The 26,877-nt window shown below is 43.5% G+C and overlaps 1 protein-coding gene across 3 annotated transcripts in view; it reads right to left on the minus strand.

The window, feature by feature from the left end:
- The window catches only part of coro1ca (coronin, actin binding protein, 1Ca), a 50,280-nt gene extending 34,733 nt beyond the window's left edge, over window positions 1–15,547 (minus strand). The window contains exon 1 of one of the 3 annotated variants that reach the window (XM_084177487.1): window positions 15,438–15,547. The gene's annotated coding sequence lies outside the window, so the exon portion shown is untranslated. The remainder of the gene's footprint in view (window positions 1–15,437) is intronic. The other 2 variants (XM_084177488.1, XM_084177489.1) reach the window with 2 other exon arrangements.
- Between the last annotated feature and the right edge of the window lie 11,330 nt (window positions 15,548–26,877).

Raw genomic sequence — 26,877 nt, forward strand, 5'->3', positions numbered from 1 at the left:
GGTATATTCCTCAATGCCATCGGATGAATCCCGGAACATATTCCAGTCTGTGCTAGCAAAACAGTCTTGTATCTTAGCACCAACGTCATCTGACCACTTCCGTATTGAGCGAGTCACTGATACTCCCTGCTTTAGTTTTTGCTTGAAAGCAGGAATCAGGAGGATAGAATTATGGTCAGATTTGCCAAATGGCGAGGGAGAGCTTTGCACACGTCTCTGTGTGTGTGGAGTAAAGGTGGTCTAGTTGTTTTTTTTCTCTGGTTGCACATGTGACATACTGGTAGAAATTAGGTAATTAGGGTTGTCCGCGAACGAACAGCTCTTTTTGCACTGATCTTTTTGGTGAACGTTGGGAACCGAATCACATCGGTGAAAGAGATGTTAATTTGCCTCCCTGATTTACATACAGCTAGTGTTTTTTGAGATCAAAACAATTACCTGCAGATAAATTACAAACTAATTATCTAAAAGAGGGTGAATCCTCATTGCAGAAACAAATAGTGGGGAGAGTGCGTCATTCTGGTCCACCCTCATTTTTGCAGTGCGTCAAAAACTTATTTTTGCAGGTGATCTAGTAATTGATCCAGATAAAAATGTTTTTGAATGCGCATTTCACGATCTGATATAATGGTAGACTACTTTTGGGTCTTTACGTTGGAGATGAACACATTTCATTTCCTTGGTTCTAGATTGATTTTAAGCATTTTTAAACGAGGAGTCATTTGGGAGCCAAATGAGCCGGCTCTTTTAGGTGAACGAAGCCAAATGACAAGCTCACAGAAGACTCTGAATTCCCATCACTAATTGCCGTACCACTGGCAGCATTTTAGCCACAGACATATGCCTAGCTGTCTAGTCTGTTCTATATATACACACTGAACCAAAATATAAACACAACATGTAAAGTGTTGGTCCCATGTTTCATGAGCTCAAATAAAAGATTCCAGAAATTTTCCATAGGCACAAAAAGGGTGTGATGAGGAGAATTTATGTCTGTAATAAGGCCCTTTTGTGGGGAAAAACTCATTCTGATTGGCTGGGCCTGGCTCCCCAGTGGGTGGGCCTGGCTCCCAAGTGGGTAGGCCTATGCCCTCCCAGGCCCACACATGGCTGCACCCCTGGCCAGTCATGTGAAATCCATCAATTCTATTGACTGAATTCCTTATATGAACTGTTACTCAGTAAAATCTTCAGAATTGTTGATTGTTGCGTTTATTTTTGTTCAGTGTAAATGTGCACTGAGCATAAAATAAGCATTTGTATAAGGAATTGGCAACGTTCTAATTCAGAGAAAAGCATATTTTTATCCAGGTAGGCCAACTGATTTCAACATTAAACAAAGTGAACAGATATGTTGTTCAAACAGTTGGAGAAGGACTGGAGGATGTATACATAACAGTTCAACTGTTCTACTTTGTTAGTAAGCAAATAGATCCAAGTTGGCTAGACTTTAAATATGAAGATTAGCTGGCTACTCACTAGCAGTGGGCTTGTGCTTGAAAGATTGTTTATGAGACCAGTGTTAATTTTCTATAATGCCTGCTACCAGAAGTTGGTCATTATTAGTGGATGTGCATGTTTCAGGTTACATTTGTAACAAAAAGGGCATTTTCATACAGACTTGAAAGCCAGATCAGTGATTATAAAAAAAAAAAAAGCAGGTTAAAAACTACTTTGATAAAATAATTAAATTATTAGTGGGTCTTATGGTTGAAGCCTTACATTTAGCAGAGAGAGCGAGAGATTTCTTTAAGCCCTGCCTTGCCCTAGCATATGAACATGTTTGACATAACATTCCACACAAGGCTTACACCTCTCATCACATTTCATTTGTTTCATCTTGCATTGTGCCAACTATCAAACAACTTAGAAATACAAGAACCATCTTTCATCCACTGGAAAAACCTACCAAAGCTTTTCCCAACAAAAATAAGACCTGTCCAATTCAAATTAGATACAGCCAGGGACTTTGTAGCTGGTTCAGCTGAAATTCTCACCCAGTAATGAAATCTGTTAGCAGATGAGGGACCTTTCGGAAAACATACCTTTTCAACAGCTACAAGTGAAGTCACACATCTGAGCTACCAATAAGCAGTAGCCTCCAAAAGTGGGAGGATAACTTATTACAAGACAAAAGTAAGTGGGCCACTTTGTCTTAGTTTATCTTCAACTAGGCCTACAGTTCCTCTTGTGATAGAAAAGTGAACGCTGCAATCATTCCATCATTGACTGCAAAGACAAAACATAAACCACTGCGTTCAGACAGGTGTGATACTGTAGTGTGGCCCTGTGTAGCTCAGTTGGTAGAGCATGGCGCTTGCAACGCCAGGGTTGTGGGTTCGATTCCCACGGGGGGCCAGTATGAAAATGTACGCACTCACTAACTGTAAGTCGCTCTGGATAAGAGCGTCTGCTAAATGACTAAAATGTAATGTGTGGGTCTGGTCTCTTGGTTGCTGACTAGATTAATCCATCGTTGACATTCGTCAATTTAAATCACCTCTACATCTGATTTGGCAACTACACACTGACTTACTTCAAAATATCAAATAAAGTGTTGCTGAGGCAACCAGGTAAGGGAGGAGAAACTTGGTCCTACATGATAGAGCCACATCACTTCTCCGGGACATCTGCAGCATCTACATCTTTGTAGTTTTAGTTTAATAGCCTTAGGAGGAAGTCTCACTTAACTGACCTCCCTGAACTTCAGATGATCTGTGTAGTCTAGCTCTGATGATATGATGCAAGACTGCCTGGCAGCACTAGGCTATCTACTATTCACACACTTTACTACCCATTCCCATCCTAATTCACTGACAAAGGGCATGTGGTGGTGGTGGTGTGTCAGTCAGGCAGGAAGTTCTTTCTGTGGACGGGTGTGGCACAGTGACACAGGCAGATATGCATCACTACTCTACTGATAATAACCCTTGTGGAATACGAGCCTAGATCCTTGTGTAGGTTAGGCTAGACTTAACCTCTCATCACGAGCCTCCTCAACATGCTACAGGCATTCAGGCACACAGCCCATGTATGCCCCCCCATGCTGGAGCTAAAGGAGGGAAGAACCTTGGCAGTAGGGCAACCAATGGGGTATACATTCACAAGTCAACCACCATTTCCATCAGCTTCCTGCCATCCAGGACCTCTATACCAGGCGGTGTCAGAGGAAGGCCCTCAAAATTGTCAAAGACTCCAGCCACCCTAGTCATAGACTGTTCTCTCTGCTACCGCACGGCAAGCGGTACCGGAGTGCCAAGTCTAGGTCCAAAAGACTTCTCAACAGCTTCTACCCCCAAGCCATAAGACTCCTGAACAGCTAATCATGGCTATTTGCACTGCCCCCCCACCCCATCCTTTTTACGCTGCTGCTACTCTGTTAAGTATTTATGCATAGTCACTTTAACTCTACCCACATGTACATATTACCTCAACTAGCCGGTGCCCCCGCACATTGACTCTGCAACGGTACCCCCCTGTATATATAGCCTCCCTACTGTCACTTTATTTTACTGTATATATAGCCTCCCTACTGTCACTTTATTTTACTTCTGCTCTTTTTTTCCTCAACACTTTTTTTGTTGTTGTTTTATTCTTACTTTTTTTGTTTAAAATAAATGCACTGTTGGTTAAGGGCTGTAAGTAAGCATTTCACTGTAATGTCTGCACCTGTTGTATTCGGCGCATGTGACCAATAAAATTTGATTTGATTTGATTCCTCTGGGAGGCCCTTGTCCAATGCCTAGTCCACAGAGTCATAACCAACCCAAACAGAGGCACCTTCTCCTGTTGACCCCTTCATCACCTCTGTTCTCATGCTTAAGGCTCAGCCGAGGCCACCCTTGTAGGGAATAGTAGGTTAAAGACATTCTGATACTTTTGTATACGTTTTAGCCAGTAGTTCTAAAAGTAGCGCCCAGGAGCCAAAAGTGGAGAGGTTGTTGTCCTGGCACCACACTGCCAGGTCTCTGACCTCCTACCTATAAGCTGTCTCATCGTTGTCGGTGATCAGGCCTACCACTGTTGTGTCGTCAGCAAACTTCATGATGGTGTTGGAGTTGTGTTTGGCCACGCAGTCGTGGGTGAACAGGGAGTACAGGAGGGGACTAAGCACGCACCCCTGAAATGTGATCCCAGTCTTGTATGTCCTCATTATCCAAGGCTGGGGGAACACAGAGTGGAAACAACTGGCTTACAGCAGCTCAGTACAGAACATTGCAACAACCTGTATGAGTTTCCATCAAGCTGCCTGAACCTGTAGATTCCATACGGACAGCTTGTGATCCAATGCAGATCATACACGCCAACTCCAGAAATAACACTATCTTAAAAAGGTATGATACAGGAAGACATGTAGACGCCAGACATTTTAGTGCTCTATGATGCCAAGATGTCAGTGTGGTAGAAATGAGGCACAAAACAGCTTAAGTCAGGAACAAACCGTGACTTCCATGTTTAATGGGAAGGAAATAAAGTGTATGACACACTAATTTAGGGCCACTCCAAGTGTTCAATTAAAGCCAGTCTCTCCCTACCAGGTCTGATGGCACCATATGGTCCCTTGGCTGGAGGAAGCCAACTCTAGAATGGGGAGGCAATCATTGACTGGTAGCCCATTGTGAACAGCAGAGCACACCAGGGTCCTGGCTCAGTCAGAGCAGAGTGGAGCCTGGTTGGACGAGCGGTTGAGTGTGTGAGGGAGGGACCATGGCTAATTATCACAGTAAGCTAATCAAATCAGTCTCTTGTTAGAATGCATAAATGCTGAGTGGGTACATTTGATACCCGTTCCATTACGACTGAAGTACGGTTAAATAAATAAAGTCAAAAAGGGTTCCTCTCATTCTGCAGTGATTCATCTGCTTCTAACAGACAACACTTTCCAGGTCTACTACACATCATACACAGATGGATGAGTAGGATGAAACGATTCATTGATAATGAGCATTTTGTTCCTGCAGTGACAGGACCTCCACCAGCAGAGCAGCCCCAGCTCCAGCCGTCAGCCCAAGCCCCAGCCAGACACCCTCCTGGCCTGACCTGCTCATCACAGGCCCTGTCGGTCCCACCCAATTAACCATGGACCCCCCTCATAGTCAGACAAACATCCTGCTGCTCCAGTTTGGTCTCCACACTGGTCTGCCTGACCGGAATGCATAATGACCACAATCTCCATCCCTGGCCAGAGGCAATGCATGCTGGGACATTCTGCTATGTGTTACGGCCCCTGCATCAGGGGTCAATGCAGGGTCATAGCTGTAGATATTGGCAGTTGGCAGATCTGCTGCGAGCTAGGTAAGGCTGGGTCATCTGACAGAGAGCGAGGGTGGAGAAGCGTTTTCTCCTCAGCTCAGTAAGGATGTGCTTGACAGGCTGGATCTGTTTGGCCAAATGCACCAGTGGACTGCTTTAGCCTAATTCGTGAGTCAGCCATCCCCTATAGTTGAGACTTAGTTGAAACTGGATGGCCCTGCCAAGCCGCAGCAAGGTCTCCAGGCCATGTTTACAAACACTGAGACGCTGCTTAGCAACATCAGTAAAATACCAGCCAGGGAATGTTTAAAAACGTAATGCATTTATGTAGCCATAGACAAACAGCACAGGGAATTAAACCTTATGTCCATGAGTAGTATTTGAAGGCAAACTGCTGTCTGATCAGTTCTGTTGAACAGGTATTATATCACATTGAGCAGAATGCCCAATTTCATGCCATGAATTAGGCTACACACAGATATCACTTTTCTTCAAACAATAAAAAGACAGGGAACGTTTTAATAATGTTCATTTTTAAATGTTCAGCTAGTGAGGCCACATACGAAACATACAGTACGGTTCAAAGGCAATAAATATGAGAAGTTTACAGGAAGACAGGCAGGTGGGTTTTTACAACTGTGGTATGTGACAGTGATAGCTGAATGAGTGGGGGAGGGAGGTGTATAACAGAGCTCTGTCAGTCAGTCTTGCATGACCGAGCGTCGTAGCCTGGCTATCCTATCCTCTACAGGACGATATCACATACTTCCTGCTCCACTCTGGGGAAGTAGACAAAGAGCCTCATTGCCAAAATCCTGAAGTATCCCTATAAAAATGTTAGCCAGGGCCGGGTTCTCCGATAGCGATGGAACTTAGGCTTACGAGTGTTTAACGATGCATCGTTCCTACAAAGGCCGAAGATGTAACGCGTTTCCCAAAATACCACGCGGACAGAACGTTCGCTAAGTGCGTCGTTGGAGTATGTGTCGATACTGATAGGATTGAAAAAGACAGCGCTGCTCTCGGATCAGCTTTCTCCATTAAAATCTTGCCTTAACATTATAATTATTCCACAATAATGATGACGGATCAGCTCCTAGCTGGATCAAGCTAACTAGTGGCTAGAGCCAGCCAGAGTCAGGGCCTCATCTCCCTAGTAGCACCACCAGTGTGGCAACAGAAGGAGGTTACCAATCTGAGAGTCTCAGCCATGTGTCAGACTGTTCCTGAGGGTGCCCTGTCATTCCCTCTACTGTCTCCTGGGTCATGTGGTTCACTGGCCACTGCCATAATCCAAGCAGACTGGCCTGTAGGACGGGCCAGTCAGATCACAGAGGAGGGGTCGACCTGCCCGTCTCCTTGACGCCCAGCAGGGCTGAGACTGATGTTGAAAGACAGAAAGGAGGACCACCAAGGATCACACCATGGCTTGGCTGCCACTGATAGGCCAAGACCCTCAGCCTGAGGAAATGGGGGGGGTTATTACATACAGCCAAAAAATAAAAATAACCTGCATTTTTAGATACTACTGCCCTGTTGGAGGTAGGAACACAATAATTTCGCTACACCCGCAATAACATCTGCTAAATATGTGTATGTGCCCAATAAAATTTGATTTGACTGAGCACAGCATGAGAAGTAAAATCAGTGATAACTGAAGAATTCAGCCTATTCCCCCTTTCCTTGAGAGCACAGAGGTTTAGAGGTCTCCTCTCCCCTCTACCAAACAGTCAAAGCGGAGTGCTAGGGAGTAGGGACTGCTGCCTTCTATTAAATCAAGGCACATTGTTACGTTCTGACATAAGGCTGGGAAGCAGTTACTGAAAAGAGGTGACGAGAGTGAAAAAGAGGAACGCGAGAGCTTGTAGTTGACCGGAGAGAATGCCTTATATTTCCCTTTCAGCTCAGACACAATCTAACACCATACATGGTTATATTCATGCATCACAATTAGGCCTACTACTACAGGTTTTTTCTGCATAGAAAGTATTGGTCCGAAAAGTAAAACAAAAATTTGGGATGGAAAAAGGTTCCATTTAAAGTTAAGACTAAAACCAGACAAAGTATGTAGAAAAGATAATGGACATATTTATTTTTAAATAAGATCACCTTTGAGAACTAACAAATCACTCAAATAAAAGCTACACAAGGAGAATTGAAAATTCCTATTGATTTTTTTATGTTTGAGTCACTCAGATAGCATAAGCCTTGGCAAAATGTGTAGACTTGCAGGAAATTAGCTTCAAAACTGCTAAATTTTGTCACTGCGGCGAACAGGAGGGCCTATAACAGGAGTGATCACACCCCCATCACGCCCACCACCTAAGCCCCATTTTGATGCAGAAGAAAACCCTGTTCTAACAGCATGGTCACCTCATTTTGTCTATGGTTAACAGTGCCAAAACTGGTTTGTCAATAAGAAGCCTGCCACACTAATGACAATATGCCACCCTGACAATGTGCCACAACAATACAAACAAGGAAATAGACAGAGTATCAATCTGGGGGAAAGGTTAGCTTACTTATCAATCTGAATCCTGAGTAAATGGAAATTGTACACAGACAGGGAAATGAGGAGGAAGGGCCGTATCCTGTTTGATCCCAATCCCCCCAACCACACTGACAGATCAGGTCAGCATCCTCTCACATTTAAAGTCCCATCATGTCTCTCCCTCTCTCCCTGTGAAAGCCACTGATAATATAAGGGAAGGGCCTTTAAAGTACATGGTACAGTACATGGAGTATTGGCAGCAGGTCAACCAAAGCCAAGGTGAACAATGTAAATCCAAATAGAATTCACTATTTTCTTTCACCATACCCTCACTACAGAGTGGTTACTAGGGAACCAGACAGGTGCTGATATTATCAAGCACTCAATTTCATAGCTCACTGCAGGGATCCCAGCAAGATTTGACCAGGAAATCCCAACAACACACACACAGGCCCTATGTGAAGAAGGGGAGGGGTAAAGTCAACCAAGGAAAGAGATCAGAATTAGAAAAGTATAAAATATGATGGCACCACTTCAATACACACAGCAGCAAATTTGAATCTGTTCAATCACTAGGCTATATTCACATTTCACAACACATCAAGAGAAACTTGCCAAAAGTGGCCAATAAAATTGCACAGAGAAACAGATGAAGAAAATTAGCAATGACTATGTTTTTCAAACACCAGACACGTCAGAATTTAACCAGCACTTGTGTGTGTGTGTGTGTTCTTTAAAAGTTATGAAAGATGTTCCATTTGGTAATTTCGTAAATTGTAACTTGAAAGCTATTTGCCCAGGGGATACTAGCGATTTACAAAGTTGAGCAGAGAGAGCTTCTTTTGTTGACAGATAATAGGCCTCGCTTCCTCAACTGACAGGATGAGCTCAACAGCTATGACATCAAGGAAAGCAATTTCACAACATGAATAAAAAAGTTATTTTCAAATGGGTTAAATAACGTAAGGTATTGAATAGAGTTGAAGGATGGGACTAATAACAAATAACAACAAATAATAACAAAGATAGCTAATAATGTAAGCATACTGTGTCCATAATAAGTATATAGGTTGTATGTTGGGAGCTTTTGGGAAAGAGCACAGTTAGAAAGATATGGCATTTAGAAGCAAACCGGATGGACATCATGAAAATGATCGGAGAGGTTGAGAGTATATAATATAATTATTGTAAAATTAACTCTGTCCATAAGGTGTAGATAGTAAGTATAGACCGGAAGTAGAGGCCTGGGCGTTGTTGTTCACTAATTTACTCCAAGTAGGGAAAGGATGGTGGGGTTGAAAAGTAATAAAGGGGAATATATATATAAAAAAAAATTAAAAACATGGGGGATTGAAAGTGATGCAGACAATTACATTGATAGAAGATACAATCTATCTGCAATATTAAGCTGATCCACCCCCCCCCCAAAAAAAAAACGTATTTGATGATGAAATGTATAACTACACAACATGCTGTATGGTATGTTTGCCATCTGTTTTTCAGTGAGTACACATTAAGTAGCCCTACTTAAATAACTTAACACCAATTAACCACATAGCCATCAACACAAACAACCACACTGGAGTGGAGGCCCCTCTTTTCCCACAGTCTGCCATCCATGTTGTCCCAAGGCTTTTCTTTCTGTACCATCACCTCAATGCACTCCATGCACTGGCAGACTTTGCCTTTTGCCACCCAGAATGCATGGAAAGACACCACCTAACATTAAATCCCTTTCCTGTAACCAAGGTCACAGTGAACCACTCATCAAATTCCAGCTATATTCCACCGCTTTTCTTAAAATGAGATAAGGTGCTGTTTTTTCACCCCTCTCTACTCCTGGGTGACCATGTGGTCTATGCTCTGCTCGTTGTAAAATACCATGCGGGCACAATATCAGCAGCTCAGTTCAATGGAATGTTGCATTATTTTACAAACTTTGGACTGGGAGGACATGGGCTTTACACGAGAAGGACTATGAGCTCAAGGGCCAAGAATCCTGTATCGTGCAACATACAGACAGAGCCGGTGCAAAAAGACAATAGACTGGAACTGATCCACTCATTTCCCTACCTAGGTAGGCTTGGACAAACCAGACCAGAAATTTCAAACAACATTCAAATGGCACATCAAATGTCAAGTAAGGACGAGGCAGCATTCGCCATTTCACCTTGTTTTTAAACTGGAACGTCAGGATCTGATACAGGATCTTACTAGGGTCTAGACTACACTATAACAATGAAAGATGTAAAATGTCTCAAGAGGGCCTTCGTCTAAGCGTGTACTTATCCAACTTAATTCCAAGACTTGAGAGCCCACTCCACCAATCATATAAAGCTACTTAAAATCAGGACATGCTTTAGATAGACTGCCTAGGCTAAGTGTTTCCAATCACACTGCACAGGATTTTAAGGTGCAAGGTTCTGTTGTGAAACATCCGTCAAGACAATGAACCCCACTAAATGAGAAGGTCAAAACAAAAAAAGTGTGGGCAATAGTTGTGATGAAACAATAATTATTTTGATCAGAAGAATACACCACAGAAATCATGCTGAATTGTGTGCTCATCAAATCAGTGCATGATCCTGGCCACATCCCAAATAAGTTACATCTACAGTGGCTTCAGAAAGTATTCACACCCCTTGACTTTTTCCACGTGTTACAAGGTGGGATTAAAATGGTTTTAATTGTAATTTGTCAACAATCTACACAAAATACTATATATGTCAAAGTGGAAGAATAATTCTAACGTTTTTTTTTAAATATTCAACCATGTTAGAATCATCTTTGGCAGCAATTACAGCTGTGAGTCTTTCTGGGTAAGTCTAAGAACTTTGCACACCTGGATTGTACAATATTTGCACATTATTCTTTTTTAAATTATTCAAGCTCTGTCAAGTTGGTTGTTGATCATTGCTAGACAGCCATTTTCTTGAGTTAAGTTATTGTCCTGCTGAAAGGTGAATGTCTCCCAGTGTCTGTTGGAAAGCAGACTGAACCAGGTTTTGCCTGTGCTTAGCTCTATTCAGTAGTAGTTGGTATTATTATTATTTTTTACTCCCTTGGTGATGACAAGCATACCCATAACATGATGCAGCCACCACCATGCTTGAAAATATGAAGAGTGGTACTCAGTGATGTGTTGTGTTGGATTTGCCCCAAACATAACGCTTTGTATTCAGGGCATAGTTGATTTCTTTGGAGTAACTACAATGTTGTTGATTCATCCTCAGTTTTCTCCTATCACAGCCATTATACAATGTAGCTGTTTTAAAAATCACCATTGGCCTCATGGTGAAACCCCTTGAGCGGTTTCCTTCCTCTCCGGCAACTGAGTTAGGAAGGACGCCTGTATCTTTGTAGTGACTGGGTGTATTGATACACCATCCAAAGTGTAATTATTAACTTCACCATGCTCAAAGGGCTATTCAATGTCTGCTTTTATTTTTACCCATATACCAGTAGGTGCCCTTTGCGAGGTATTCAAAAACCTCCCTGGTCTTTGTGGTTGAATCTGTGTTTGAAATTCACTGCTCAACTGAGGGACCTTACAGATAATTGTATGTGTGGGGTACAGAGATGAGGTAGCGGTTCAAAAATCATGTTAAACACAGAGCGAGTCCATTCAACTTATTTTGACTTGTTAGGCACATTTTTTTATCCTGAACTTATTTAGGGATTGAATACTTATTAACACAATTTTCATTTTAAATTGTAAAAAATTCTAAAAACATAATTACACTTGTACATTATGGGGTATTGTGTGTAGGCCAGTGACAAAACATCTCAATTTAATCCATTTTAAATTCAGGCTGTAACAACAAAATGTGGAAAACGTCAAGGAGTTTGAATACTTTCTGAAGGCACTGTACAGACAGACACACATCACATGCCATCACCCTCAAGTTCAACTAGGCCTGTGCAGTCCTGTCGGTCTTTCACAAAATCTCACCCTGGTTCTGACATATCGTCAGGTCCTCCCACGCTGAGCCGTCCTCCAGCAATCAATGGCCCATTTCACCAGATGTTGTGAGCAGTGGGTGGGAAAATATGAGGGGAAAAATCGCGTTGGTTTGTAACTGCTGGAACTTCCGAGTTTAGCGTTACAAATCTCACAGAGTAGGTTAGGCAGCACACAGAGAAGAGGGCAAAGGAAATGCACCTGGCCAAAATACCATTATGCTGCGTTTGGACGAGGGACGCAAAAACAGTCATACCAGTTGGTATAGCCGGACAAGAAAGCAAGAAAGAGGGTGACGGCAAAAGCAAGCCAGCCCAACCATATGCGTTGCTATGGTGATTTCAGTAAACAAACCGTGCAAATCAATATCCGGTAGAAAACAACGCTATGGCAGACGGCAAAAATTGAAATATTTGAACTGGCGGCAAATCCCATCTAAGGTGGCGGCTGACGGCATTCACCGCGTGCTCTCATTGAAAACAATGACATCCGGCTTGCCGTCTACCTCATACCATCTAAACACAGCATTAAACTTGGCAGCACACAAAAGAGGAGGTGGATACTATTGGCAAGACGCCAACACCTTTCCATGATGGGTCTTGTTTACAGGACCAACGTCCAAGTGTCTAACTGTCAAACAAAGAGACTGGCACCATCCTATTTTAAGCACTCCTGCTGGCTATGCTGTTAATCACTGGATGGGGTACATTTTTAATCATACAATTCATTTGACTTATGCCTGTGTGAGGGTTAGGAGTTATAAAAATGGTTTGTCATAGTGCATCATGATCGTGAATCATTAATGGTGTTGGGTGCGATAATCCCATCTTTAAATATTGGGTTAGTATAAAACGGGTAACGTTGTATACGAAATCTCTGAAAGTCAAAATCAAAACAAACCCTATGTCTTTATAATAATATTTGTACTTTAAATCCCTGATTAGACCACCACCTGTTTTATTTTCAGAAATGTTTTTTACAAGTTGCCTGGTCTGTTTATTTGAAGTGTTAAAACATTTTTTGGGGAAAAACATGCCCATTTGATTTAGAAAATGTCTGAATAAAATAAATATTGGGTTACTCTACAAATGAACAACCAGCAAGAACTCTGAGCACAGAGCAGGTGTGCATGATGATTTGACACCTCCACAGGGCAGAACAAAATTGGCTGAATAAACCACCAAAAGTAATGTGTAGGGCTGTAGGCTTAATCAGTTGCTGATGTGTACTCCAAATCGTCATCTAAATCCTATTTAAAGTTTCAGCATTTAATGTTCCTGTAGAGGGGGAGTCTCAGGAGGACATGTCATAACCCCTTCACCTTGATGATGTGGACTCAGATAGCACCTTGCAGAGAGAACCTGACACAAATTTAGGAATATAGGACATGTTAACAGGGGTATGCGTTCTGAGTTACCAATATACATAAAAGCTACCTGAAAATGTGTATGTTCTTGTTGTGTTCTCGTGAATTTCTTAAGGACCTTCATCTTGGAATCCATTTATACAAATGCGGTTGGAGAAGAGGGGGGTTCAAGAACTCAGTCTCCGACCTCACTCTCGGTTAATCCCAAACCACCCCCTCGCCCCTACCAAATCGCGCCGAAGGCCCTTCGTTGTCACGTGTTGCTGACGAAACTCAACAGGGTTACTTCCAGAGAGTGGCGAGGGGATCAATAAGCCCATAAACTTCGGGACACATCGTGACTTTAATGATGCAATTAATGTTCCACTTTTAAATAATAAAACAAACATGACATTTTTATTAACAAATCCCCCTGTTTTACAATATATAAACCTCATTAACATTTAATTGGCGAGGTATTTCATCTGTTAGACGTGTCAAGTCTCGAATCAGACATAAACAAATGCACGTGGCATATAATTAGGCACGCCTCTCCATTATTTTGATCAAATTGCTTAAACTCCAACCATATCGCCGTGCGTGTTGGGATAGCACTTCGCTCTGAAGCCTTGATGGCTTGGCGGAAGAGGCTATCGGAGGGTCTAATTAGTACCCTCGATAAATGTTCACTCCCTCAGCTTTGGGACACTTGTGCATTATGGCGGAGGCGCGCGTGAATACCACACCTCTCTCCCTGCTGCATCCTCTGTAGCCTAACACTTCCTTGCATCTCACGCTTAAATTCCCTCTGCATTCTGACACTTCCTCTCCCAGCCGAGCCGTAGAAGGCAGGGGAGTGACTTCTGAGGAAACTGCGGTGCGATCTGAGAGGCCAGCCAGCCAGCCCTAGGTTGATGTGTCCTGACATCCAGAGCAAACATGACCGTGGTGTTAACATGTGCCCCTCAGGTCTGACTGACAGCTAGCAATGACCAGTCCTGCACCCACGACTCACACTCACTCTCTCCAATGTTAGGGAACGCCCAAGCTGCTTATGCAAACACACTTTTATGCAAATAGTTCTGGAGGGGGATCAAGGCTAATAATTAATGGATAAATCACTTTGGTCTGAAAACCAAAATCAAATCATATTGGTTTGTTGTCAAAGGTCAAAATGCTATTTTTTAACAGCCTGAAAAGTGTAAAAGCTGATAAAAGCTATGGTTGTTCAATACATCTAGCCAAGTCACACAAGTAGGTTGGCATTATACATGGCCATTCATGGTGACCCATCACCTCCGCCCGCGACGGCTAGAGGACAAGCCATAGCGGAATGTTTATGAGGGATCAGATACAAAAAGGGGGAAGCATAACGTATTTATGGTCTCACTAAAATATCTCTTTATCCACGTAATTTGACCCAATCGATATTTGAAACATAGCTGCGTCGGTAGCGCAGCTCTGCTTTGCCTCGACACCCCTCTCTCTGCCTTGACCCCCCTTCCTTCTTGCTGAGTATTATTCAGCTGCAACTAGGCTCGCTGGTACATTACTCATTCTCCCTTGGTCCTACTGACTACACCAAACAAATTATAATTACAGAATATTATTTTTCCAGACATAACATGCCATAAAATAAGTCTTCTCAAGAAAGCTCCGTCAGAATAAAATGTATTAGCCTATTGCTCGAACTCTTTAAAATAAAAAGTAGTGGTGCAATCATTGCAACTATGTTCTTTAAAAAATTATCGAGATTTCCGCGGGAACAATATGTTTTGTCAGGGAATTATTATATCGGTGGACAAACTGATTTGATTGTGCTCAAAATTGTTGCAAACTCATCACCCAGCTGACATTGAGCTGCACGATGAATGAAGCTCAACTGTCTGAATCAAAACTTTCCAGTTAACTTGCTAGTTACCTAAATATTATCTCATTTCGTTCAGTTTGAGGCTAAATTACATCACCGTCCTCATCCTCTTCTTTTTAACTGGAACCGCAGGTTAGTTTGGTTCATCAGATACTATGACGTTGTCGTGGCTAATATACCCCACCCCAACTGGCTGCTGGACTGGACATTCATTCCGCATGGTGGCTATCTAGCTAATGGATATCATAATTATTAGAGTCAAACAAGGTAGTTAGCTAGCAGACGTGACCTAACTCAGCTAGGTAGCTAACTCATTGACGTTGAAAACGTGGCTATCCCAATTCAGCTAGGCAACGTTAACTGTACTAGCTAGCTAGCTTTCTTAAATCAATCCAAGCAATTGCCTCGCTAACATTACTTAACTAAAGCTCAGACGGCACAGTTGAATACAATCAACCAAGCAGGAATGTCGCTAAATGTGTGTACAATATTAGTAAAGATAAAAAACAAAACCTACCTTACAGATCAAAGTAAAAAATATCCCTGACTGCTGAATTCTCTCAAATAGGACTGCCGACGTTTAACGAACTGAATCCACCACGCTGAAGCCGCTGACAACTCGCCTGTGCTCTCTTTTCCACTGTCACTGCTGCACCGGTTACAACGCCCTCCCCCTATTGCCATTCCCCGCCTCAGCTATGGCTTGGCCAGGCATTTTTGGACTAGAGCCCCCACAGTGGTGTCATAATACCCATAAAACCTAGCGGTCAAACAGGGAATATAAAAAGGAAATCCAATTATATTTTCTATATTATAATAATAATAATAATAATAATAATAATAATAAACAACATACTGTACATTGTTTCAATGTGATAAATGTGAACGCCTTGAAAATCAGAAACTTGAAGAGCAAAAACCATTGACATAATTCCCCCTCTAACTTTTTTCTTTTAATGGCAGATGTGTAAAATTTGAAGGCATGGGAGTGGTTGCTGCACTGTCCCTTATAAAATGTCACTGTGCCTATGCAAATGTCATCCAGACTCAAAAGGGAAAGAGGTCAGTGTACTGTTGTGTTTCTATAACTGCTACCTCTGCAGCTGTTGACAAATGTTGAGGTATTTTAGCTATTAGATTTAATTGATCATGAATTGAAGATCGAAATTGGGTAGAGAAAGGGGGGTAAAATACAAAAAATAAAAAAAAATATTAAACTGCTCAAAAAAATTAAGGGAACACTTAAACAACACAATGTAACTCTAAGTCAATCATATTTCTGTGAAATCAAACTGTCCACTTAGGAAGCAACACTGATTGACAATACATTTCACATGCTTCTGTGCAAATGGAATAGACAACAGGTGGAAATTATAGGCAATTAGCAAGACACCCCCAATAAAGCACTGGTTTTGCATGTGGTGACCACAGACTACTTCTCAGTTCCTATGCTTCCTGGCTGATGTTTTGGTCACTTTTGAATGCTGGCGGTGCTTTCACTCTAGTGGTAGCATGAGACGGAGTCTACAACCCACACAAGTGGCTCAGGTAGTGCAGCTCATCCAGGATGGCACATCAATGCGAGCTGTGGCAAGAAGGTTTGCTGTGTCTGTCAGCATAGTGTCCAGAGCATGGAGGCGCTACCAGGAGACAGGCCAGTACATCAGGAGACGTGGAGGAGGCCGTAGGAGGGCAACAACCCAGCAGCAGGACTGCTACCTCCGCCTTTGTGCAAGGAGGAGCAGGAGGAGCACTGCCAGAGCCCTGCAAAATGACCTCCAGCAGGCCACAAATGTGCATGTGTCTGCTCAAACGGTCAGAAACAGACTCCATGAGGGTGGTATGAGGGCCCGACGTCCACAGGTGGGGGTTGTGCTTACAGCCCAACACCGTGCAGGATGTTTGGCATTTGCCAGAGAACACCAAGATTGGCAAATTCGCCACTGGCGCCCTGTGCTCTTCACAGATGAAAGCAGGTTCACACTGAGCACGTGACAGACGTGACAGAGTCTGGAGACGCCGTGGAGAACGTTCTGCTGCCTGCAACATCCTCCAGCATGACCGGTTTGGCGGTGGGTCAGTCATGGTGTGGGGTGGCATTTCTTTGGGGGGCCGCACAGCCCTCCATGTGCTTGCCAGAGGTAGCCTGACTGCCATTAGGTACCGAGATGAGATCCTCAGACCCCTTGTGAGACCATATGCTGGTGCGGTTGGACCTGGGTTCCTCCTAATGCAAGACAATGCTAGACCTCATGTGGCTGGAGTGTGTCAGCAGTTCCTGCAAGAGGAAGGCATTGATGCTATGGACTGTCCCGCCCGTTCCCCAGACCTGAATCCAATTGAGCACATCTGGGACATCATGTCTCGCTCCATCCACCAATGCCACGTTGCACCACAGACTGTCCAGGAGTTGGCGGATGCTTTAGTCCAGGTCTGGGAGGAGATCCCTCAGGAGACCATCTGCCACCTCATCAGGAGCATTCCCAGGCGTTGTAGGGAGGTCATACAGGCACGTGGAGGCCACACACACTACTGAGCCTCATTTTGACTTGTTTTAAGGACATTACATCAAAGTTGGATCAGCCTGTAGTGTGGTTTTCCACTTTAATTTTGAGGGTGACTCCAAATCCAGACCTCCATGGGTTGATAAATTTGATTTCCATTGATAATTTTTGTGTGATTTTGTTGTCAGCACATTCAACTATGTAAAGAAAAAAGTATTTAATACGATTATATAATTCATTCAGATCTAGGATGTGTTATTTTAGTGTTCCCTTTATTTTTTTGAGCAGTATATATATATATATATATATAAATCTCCTCCGGACTTTCTTTATTCTAGTTACCACAAGATGGCATCATTTTACAACCACACATAGTGGAATAAGCCACATTCTACAACTATTACAAATAACAGCTTTACCCTATCAGCACACCAAAATGTTTCCCCGAGCCTCGTTGCTTAGGCCCACTAGATGAAGGTAAATCTGAGGGGATTGGGATACATCGCATAACTAAGTAAGATATATTTTTTTATATATTACACACACACACACACACACACACACACACACACATATATATACAGTGAGGGAAAAACGTTTTTGATCCCCTGCTGATTTTGTACGTTTGCCCACTGACAAATAAATTATTAGTCAGTAATTTTAATGGTAGGTTTATTTGAACAGTGAGAGACAGAATAACAAAAAAAATCCAGAAAAATGCATGTCAAAAATGTTATAAATTGAATTGCATTTTAATGGAGGGAAATAAGTATTTGACCCCCTCTCAATCAGAAAGATTTCTGGCTCCCAGGTGTCTTTTATACAGGTAACGAGCTGAGATTAGGAGCACACTCTTAAAGGGAGTGCTCCTAATCTCAGCTTGTTACCTATATAAAAGACACCTGTCCACAGAAGCAATCAATCAGATTCCAAACTCTCCACCATGGCCAAGACCAAAGAGCTCTCCAAGGATGTCAGGGACAAGATTGTAGACCTACACAAGGCTGGAATGGGCTACAAGACCATCGCCAAGCAGCTTGGTGAGAAGGTGACAACAGTTGGTGCGATTATTCGCAAATGGAAGAAACACAAAATAACTATCAATCTCCCTTGGCCTGGGGCTCCATGCAAGATCTCACCTCGTGGAGTTGCAATGATCATGAGAACGGTGAGGAATCAGCCCAGAACTACACGGGAGGATCTTGTCAATGATCTCAAGGCAGCTGGGACCATAGTCACCAAGAAAACAATTGGTAACACACTACACCGTGAAGGACTGAAATCCTGCAGTGCCCGCAAGGTCCCCCTGCTCAAGAAAGCACATATACAGGGCCGTCTGAAGTTTGCCAATGAACATCTGAATGATTCAGAGGAGAACTGGGTGAAAGTGTTGTGGTCAGATGAGACCAAAATCGAGCTCTTTGGCATCAACTCGCCGTGTTTGGAGGAGGAGGAATGCTGCCTATGACCCCAAGAACACCATCCCCACCGTCAAACATGGAGGTGGAAACATTATGCTTTGGGGGTGTTTTTCTGCTAAGGGGACAGGACAACTTCCCTGCATCAAAGGGATGATGGACGGGGCCATGCATTGTCAAATCTTGGGTGAGAACCTCCTTCCTTGAAATTAGGTCGTGGATGGGTATTCCAGCAAGACAATGACCCAAAACACACGGCCAAGGCAACAAAGGAGTGGCTCAAGAAGAAGCACATTAAGGTCCTGGATTGGCTTAGCCAGTCTCCAGACCTTAATCCCATAGAAAATCTGTGGAGGGAGCTGAAGGTTCGAGTTGCCAAACGTCAGCCTCAAAACCTTAATGACTTGGAGAAGATCTGCAAAGAGGAGTGGAACAAAATTCCTCCTGAGATGTGTGCAAACCTGGTGGCCAACTACAAGAAACATCTGACCTCTGTGATTGCCAACAAGGGTTTTGCCACCAAGTACTAAGTCATGTTTTGCAGAGGGGTCAAATACTTATTTCCCTTATTAAAATGCAAATCAATTTATAAAATTTTTGTCATGCGTTTTTCTGGATTTTTTTGTTGTCATTCTGTCTCTCACTGTTCAAATAAACCTACCATTAAAATTATATACTGATCATGTCTTTGTCAGTGGGCAAACGTACAAAAATCAGCAGGGGATCAAATACTTTTTCCCCCTCACTGTGTGTATGTATGTATGTATATATATACACACACACACACACACACACACACATATACACACAATACCAGTCAAAAGTTTGGACACCTACTCATTCAAGGGTTTTTCTTTATTTTTACATTGTAGAATAAGTGAAGACATCAGAACTATGAAATAACACATATGGAATCATGTAGTAACCAAAAAAGTGTTAAACAAATCAAAATATACACTGCTCAAAAAAATAAAGGGAACACTTAAACAACACAATGTAACTCCAAGTCAATCACACTTCTGTGAAATCAAACTGTCCACTTAGGAAGCAACACTAATTGACAATAAATTTCACATGCTGTTGTGCAAATGGAATAGACAACAGGTGGAAATTATAGGCAATTAGCAAGACACCCCCCAATAAAGGACTGGTTTAGCAGGTGGTGACCACAGACCACTTCTCAGTTCCTATGCTTCCTGGCTGATGTTTTGGTCACTTTTGAATGCTGTCAGTGCTTTCACTCTAGTGGTAGCACGAGACGGAGTCTACAACCCACACAAGTGGCTCAGGTAGTGCAGCTCATCCAGGATGGCACATCAATGCGAGCTGTGGCAAGAAGGTTTGCTGTGTCTGTCAGCGTAGTGTCCAGAGCATGGAGGCACTACCAGGACAGGCCAGTACATCAGGAGACGTGGAGGAGGCCGTAGGAGGGCAACAACCCAGCAGCAGGACTGCTACCTCCGCCTTTGTGCAAGGAGGAGCAGGAGGAGCACTGTCAGAGCCCTGCAAAATGACCTCCAGCAGGCCACAAATGTGCATGTGTCTGCTCAAACGGTCAGAAACAGACTCCATGAGGGTGGTATGAGGGCCCGACATCCACAGGTGGGGGTTGTGCTTACAGCCCAACACCGTGCAGGACGTTTGGCATTTGCCAGAGAACACCAAGATTGGCAAATTTTCCACTGGCGCCCTGTGCTCTTCACAGATGAAAGCAGGTTCACACTGAGCACGTGACAGAGTCTGGAGACGCCGTGGAGAACGTTCTGCTGCCTGCAACATCCTCCAGCATGACCGGTTTGGCGGTGGGTCAGTCATGGTGTGAGGTGGCATTTCTTTGGGGGGGGGCCGCACAGCCCTCCATATGCTCGCCAGCGGTAGCCTGACTGCCATTAGGTACCGAGATGAGATCCTCAGACCCCTTGTGAGACCATATGCTGGTGCGGTTGGCCCTGGGTTCCTCCTAATGCAAGACAATGCTAGACCTCATGTGGCTGGAGTGTGTCAGCAGTTCCTGCAAGAGGAAGGTATTGATGCTATGGACTGGCCCGCCCGTTCCCCAGACCTGAATCCAATTGAGCACATCTGGGACATCATGTCTCGCTCCATCCACCAACGCCACGTTGCACCACAGACTGTCCAGGAGTTGGCGGATGCTTTAGTCCAGGTCTGGGAGGAGATCCCTCAGGAGACCATCCGCCACCTCATCAGGAGCATGCCCAGGCGTTGTAGGGAGGCCACACACACTACTGAGCCTCATTTTGACTTGTTTTAAGGACATTACATCAAAGTTGGATCAGCCTGTAGTGTGGTTTTCCACTTTAATTTTGAGGGTGACTCCAAATCCAGACCTCCATGGGTTGATAAATTTGATTTCCATTGATAATATTTTGTGTGATTTTGTTGTCAGCACATTCAACTATGTAAAGAAAAAAGTATTTAATAAAATTATTTCATTCATTCAGATCTAGGATGTGTTATTTTAGTGTTTTGAGCAGTGTATTTTACATTTGAGATTCTTCAAATAGCCACCCTTTGCCTTGACAGCTTTGCACACTCTTGGCATTTTCTCAACCAGCTTCACCTGGAATTCTTTTCCAACATCTTGAAGGAGTTCCCACATATGCTGAGCACTTGTTGGCTGCTTTTCCTTCACTCTGCGGTCCAACTTATCCCAAACCATCTCAATTGAGTTGAGGTCGGGGGATTGTGGAGGCCAGGTCATCTGATGCAGCACTCCATCACTCTCCTTCTTGGTAAAATAGCCCTGACACAGCCTGGAGGTGTGTTGGGTCATTGTCCTGTTGAAAAACAAATGATAGTCCCACTAAGCCCAAACCAGATGGGATGGCGTATCACTGTGGTAGCCATGCTGGTTAAGTGTGCCTTCAATTCTAAATAAATCACTGACAGTGTCACCAGCAAAGCATCCCACACCATAACACCTCCTCCTCCATGCTTTACGGTGGGAACTACACATCCGGAGATAATCCGTTCACCAACACGGTGGTCCTCTGTAGCTCAGCTGGTAGAGCACGGCGCTTGTAACGCCAAGGTAGTGGGTTCGATCCCCGGGACCACCCATACACAAAAATGTATGCACGCATGACTGTAAGTCGCTTTGGATAAAAGCGTCTGCTAAATGGCATATTATTATTATTATTATTATCTCACAAAGACACAGCAGTTTGAACCAAAAATCTCAAATTTGGACTCCAGACCACAGGACAGATTTCCACCGGTCTAATGTCCATTGCTCGTGTTTCTTGGTCCAAGCAGGTCTCTTCTTATTATTGGTGTCCTTTAGTAGTGGTTTCTTTGCAGCAATTCGACCACGAAGGCCCGATTCACACAGTCCTCTCTGAACAGTTAATGTTGAGATGTGTCTGTGACTTGAACTCTGTGAAGCATTTATTTGGGCTGCAATTTCTGAGGCTGGTAACTCTAAATGAACTTATCCTCTGCAGTAGAGGTAACTCTGGGTCTTCCATTCCTGTGACGGTCCTCATGAGAGCCAGTTTCATCATAGCGCTTGAGGGTTTTTGCAACTGCACTTGAAGAAACCCCCCTATCTTGTCACAACACAACTGATTGGCTCAAACGCATTAAGGAAAGAAATTCCACAAATTAACTTTTAAGAAGGCACACCTGTTAATTGAAATGCATTCCAGGTGACTACCTCATGAAGCTGGTTGAGAGAATGCCAAGAGTGTGCAAAGCTGTCATCAAGGCAAAGGGTGGCTATTTGAAGAATCTCAAATTTAAAATATTTTGATTTGTTTAACCCTTTTTTGGTTACTACATGATTCCATATGTGTTATTTCATAGTTTGGATGTCTTCACTATTGTTCTACAATGTAAAAAATAGTAAAAATAAAGAAAAACCCTTGAATGAGTAGGTGTGTCCAAACTTTTGACTGGTAGTATATATTTATATTTTGGACTACTTTCAGCATAGAAATCTTTCAAATATATATTTCCAATGGTATAAAGTACTTAAGTAGTACTTTAAAGTATTGTGACTTAAGTCATTTTTGTACTTTACTATTCATATTTTTGGCAACTTTTTACTCCTCTACATTCCTAAAGAAAATAATGTACTTTTTATACTCCATGCATTTTCCCTGACATCCAAAAGTACACATTACATTTTCATTGCTTAGCAGGACAGGAAAATTGTCAAATTCACACACTTATCAAGAGAACATCCCTGGTCATCCCTACTGCCTCTGATCTGGCATACTCACTAAACACAAATGCTTTGTTTGTAAATTGTCTGAGTGTTGGAGTGTGCCCCTGGTTATCCGTAAATTAAAATAACAAGAAAATCGTGCTCTGGTTTTCATAATATAAGGAATGTGAATTGATTTATACTTTTGATACTTAAGTATATTTAAAACCAAATACTTTTGTAGTAGTAGTATTTTACTGGGTGACTTTCACTTGAGTCATTTTCTATTAAAAGGCATCTTTACTTTTACTCAAGTATGACAGTTGGGTACTTTTTCCACCACTGTACATTTCTGATTCATGCACATGGTGCCCTGGTATCTTTATTCATCCCCACTTACAGTAGGCTGTCATATAATGCACATTTCAGATGATAACTTGTAAAGCTCCTACCTTTTCTCACAGATGGTTTCCTCTCTAGTGCCTTCTCTGGGGATTTCTTGGGGAAGTCAAAAGCCGCCAACATTTGAGCCACCTTCACAGACTGGGCTTGCTCCGAAACCCAATCAGGCTTTGCTTCCAATGGCTTTGTCAAATCCGGATGCTTCAGCTTTTCTTGTAGTAGAATGTTCTCCTTTATGAGTTCAGAAACAGGCCTCGATTTAAGAGTATCCTGGTGTTTGTCACTCTCGGAGGCAGTTTCGTCCTTGTCCTGGGTAGACTTTTCATCACGGTGTACTGCAGTGGTGCTCTCTGTGACTTGCTGTGACACAGGTTCTGTTTTTAAAGTCTCATTTTGAGACTGAAGCTTCTCATCTTTGTTCTGATTATCCATACTCTCTTGGCTTTCTTCTGATCGAGCCATCCCAGTTCCTACCGAGGCCAGGGTAGCCTCTATCACTACAACTGGGATGTCTGTTATTTGAGGAGGGTCCTTCATGGTCTTCGCCTCCTCCAGAGAATCATCATGCAAGGCCTCTGAGGTGCATAGGCTAGGTGTTGTCTTCCCCACAGTGGTATTTTCTGGTTGTGGTGGAGGAATCTCAGTGACAGTGATAGTGCTGGGTGATTCATCTATGTTGTGCAAAGGCAGGGGCTCTGTGGTTTGATCATCCTCTTTGTTGCAGGACATAGACTCCATAGACTCAGTGATGACCTCAGACACTGAGGAAGATGCAGGTTTTTCTGGGATGACAATGACATCACTCCTAGAGGATGGCCTGCCCTCAACAGGTAGACTCTGTGAGCGCTCTGGTGACTGGGTTTCAGCTGGGAGTGTATTTCCCATCGTCTTCCCCTCGTTTTGGGGTGAGGCAACTGTTGTTGCTGAGTCCTGCTCTGAACCTTTACAGTCAGCCTCATCCATTGGTGAGGATGTCCTCGCTTCTCTCTCTGTGACAGATCCAGTCACTAGAGGTGAAGCTGGTAGACAGATTATATCTGTGGAGTCCTGAGCAGTTTTTCCTGCTTGCTCACTCTTTGTCAGACTTTGTGGATGATCCTCCTCATGGCAGGGCTTAGTGTTAACTTCCACTCTAGGGGGTCTCTCTGTTGTACATACAGAGGATGATGACATTATGGTTTCCTCCTCAATATCGCACTGTAATCCAGGGATATTTTTATCTGATGGAGCTGTCTTTGCAATATCAGCGGATGATTTTGATGTTTTCATTACGGCAGGTTTTGGTTTAGTTTCCTTCACGGCTGATATTGGTGTTGGTATGGCCCCTGTCGCAACACCCTGTGGATGAGGCTTTGTCTCAGCGGTTTTCAGCTGGTCATGATCATCAGACTGGTCCCTTGACACCACCTTTCTAACTTTGGAGAGATCTGGAGACGCCTCACTTTTGTTTCTTTTCAGTAGCTTCTCCAAAATAGAGCTTGGCCCTACTGTAGGCACAATGGGCAAGTCTTCTTCGTCCCCTTGAATGGGAGGGTCAGTTGTAGGGGATCCTGTCCCTTCCAGCTCACTTTGTTTGTGATTGTCATTCCGGCCAGGCTTGATGTCACACCTTGCTGCCTCTGACACTTTATTCTCTTTCTCAATGTCACCTTTGTTTTCATCTTCATGTGGCTTTACCTGTCCCACTGTTGGATGGTCATGGTTCAAGTTCCCACCCACAACTGACAGACACATTTCCCCTTTGGTCTTTTTCAATGATGATTGACGTTTAGTCTTATAGGGACCTTTTAGTTCTCTCAAACCGCCTACAGCTCCATCAGTGCACTTGGTGTCTTCATCTTCAACTGCCTCTGAGGTTCCATTTTTCATTTTCATTTCCTGGTCTTCCTGAACAGGCAACTTCTTTCTTCCTCGCTCTTGAGTGACGTCATCAGTAGTTCCCATATTAGTCCCACCCTTGCCAACTTTTACAGAACCCTCCTTCTTGTATTCCGTGGTGGCCTCACCCATTGAAACAGTGCCATCAGTTTTATCCACAGCTGGATTGTATGTCTCCCCAGTAACTTCCTCTAAAGCAGAGCAGAGGTTTTCTTCTTGTTTTTTCTGGTGTGAAGCTGTTCTCTCATCTCGACGGTACATATTGGCAGTTTTACCCTCCTTCTCGCTCAGGTTTTGGGTGGATTGTCTGGGTATTCTGGCCTTCTCCTCACTCTGTGTGTGACTCTCTGGGCTCTGGCTATTGTCCGGATCCTGTGGAGTCAGTACAGCAGTCCTGCCTCCCTCCTCTCCTCCAGCCCCTTCCTCCCTCAACCCCCCCTCCATGGAAGGACTCACCCTTTTCTGAGTGCTTAGGTTTTTCTCTGCCGAATGGGTTGTTGGCTCCCCGCCCGGGCCTTCATACAGACTCTCAGCGGCTGCTTTCCCTGGATCCTCCCTGGCGTTACCGGCCTCCTCACAGGGGGTTCCTCCCTCCATGGCGCCGCCCGTGTCCCCACCTGCATCCCCCAGGTCGGGGCAGGGCCCACTCTCCTCCGTTCCTCCACTGCTGGCCTGTTCATCCCCCTCCACTTTATCTTGATTCTGCCCCATGCTAGTCTGTGGAGAAAGACAAGCCGTTACCATCCTCACTCTTAAGTAGCAGTCTGCAACTGTCTTTGGCATGCCAGTCCAGCAGCGTTTATCTAACTGTAGACACTGTGCCCTGCTCTCCCACATCCAGTCTCTCCATCTCTTTCTTTCACAGCGGAGTGTATGATTAAATACATGTCCCACTGAGAACTGGCAGAGGTGGAAACATCAGCTGGAAACATGAGGTAGAGACAGGAAAATGAGCAGTGTAATCAGATATCAGGCACAAAGCCAGATTCATTTATTGTGAAATAGCTCAAATCTGATAAGGTGTAGACACAAGTGTAGACATTATATACCACTATGACATTATGGGAGCTAAAGGAGAGCAGAAAGTCACACTAAACAGAAGCCATTTACATGGTCTGCTCTGGCTAAATGTCTTATGACCACATTCACTCTAGACCACATTGATTGTTCATGTTCTTGCAATGTTAACCCGTATTGGGTCAACTTAAGAAAAATACATTGGAGTCACAAGATTGAACTGAAACCTCCCTCATTTTCCCTCTGGGATGATCATGTCAGCAGTCAGCATGTAGGACCTTAGCCAGGATTGTCAAATTCTGATGTATGTAAATGTGGAGGTAGGACATTAGTGAATGAAACAGCAGCCTAACAAAGCAATTAGATAATCCTGAATTAACATTTAATAGTATGGTGGACAGAATGCAGGACATAGCCCTTTGATTCCAGGTTCTTAGATGGTCAGAGGGAAACCTGATTTGACTGCAGATGAGGCACATAAGGCGATTCAATCTCTAAAGCCACACTGAAAAAATTTCCTCTCTCACTCTTTGGGAGTTTATGAAGTTTTTGATAAAGTTGCTGGAGACT

The sequence above is a fragment of the Coregonus lavaretus genome, assembly GCF_964263955.1.
Source record: "Coregonus lavaretus genome assembly, chromosome: 14".
Classification (NCBI taxonomy): domain Eukaryota; kingdom Metazoa; phylum Chordata; class Actinopteri; order Salmoniformes; family Salmonidae; genus Coregonus; species Coregonus lavaretus.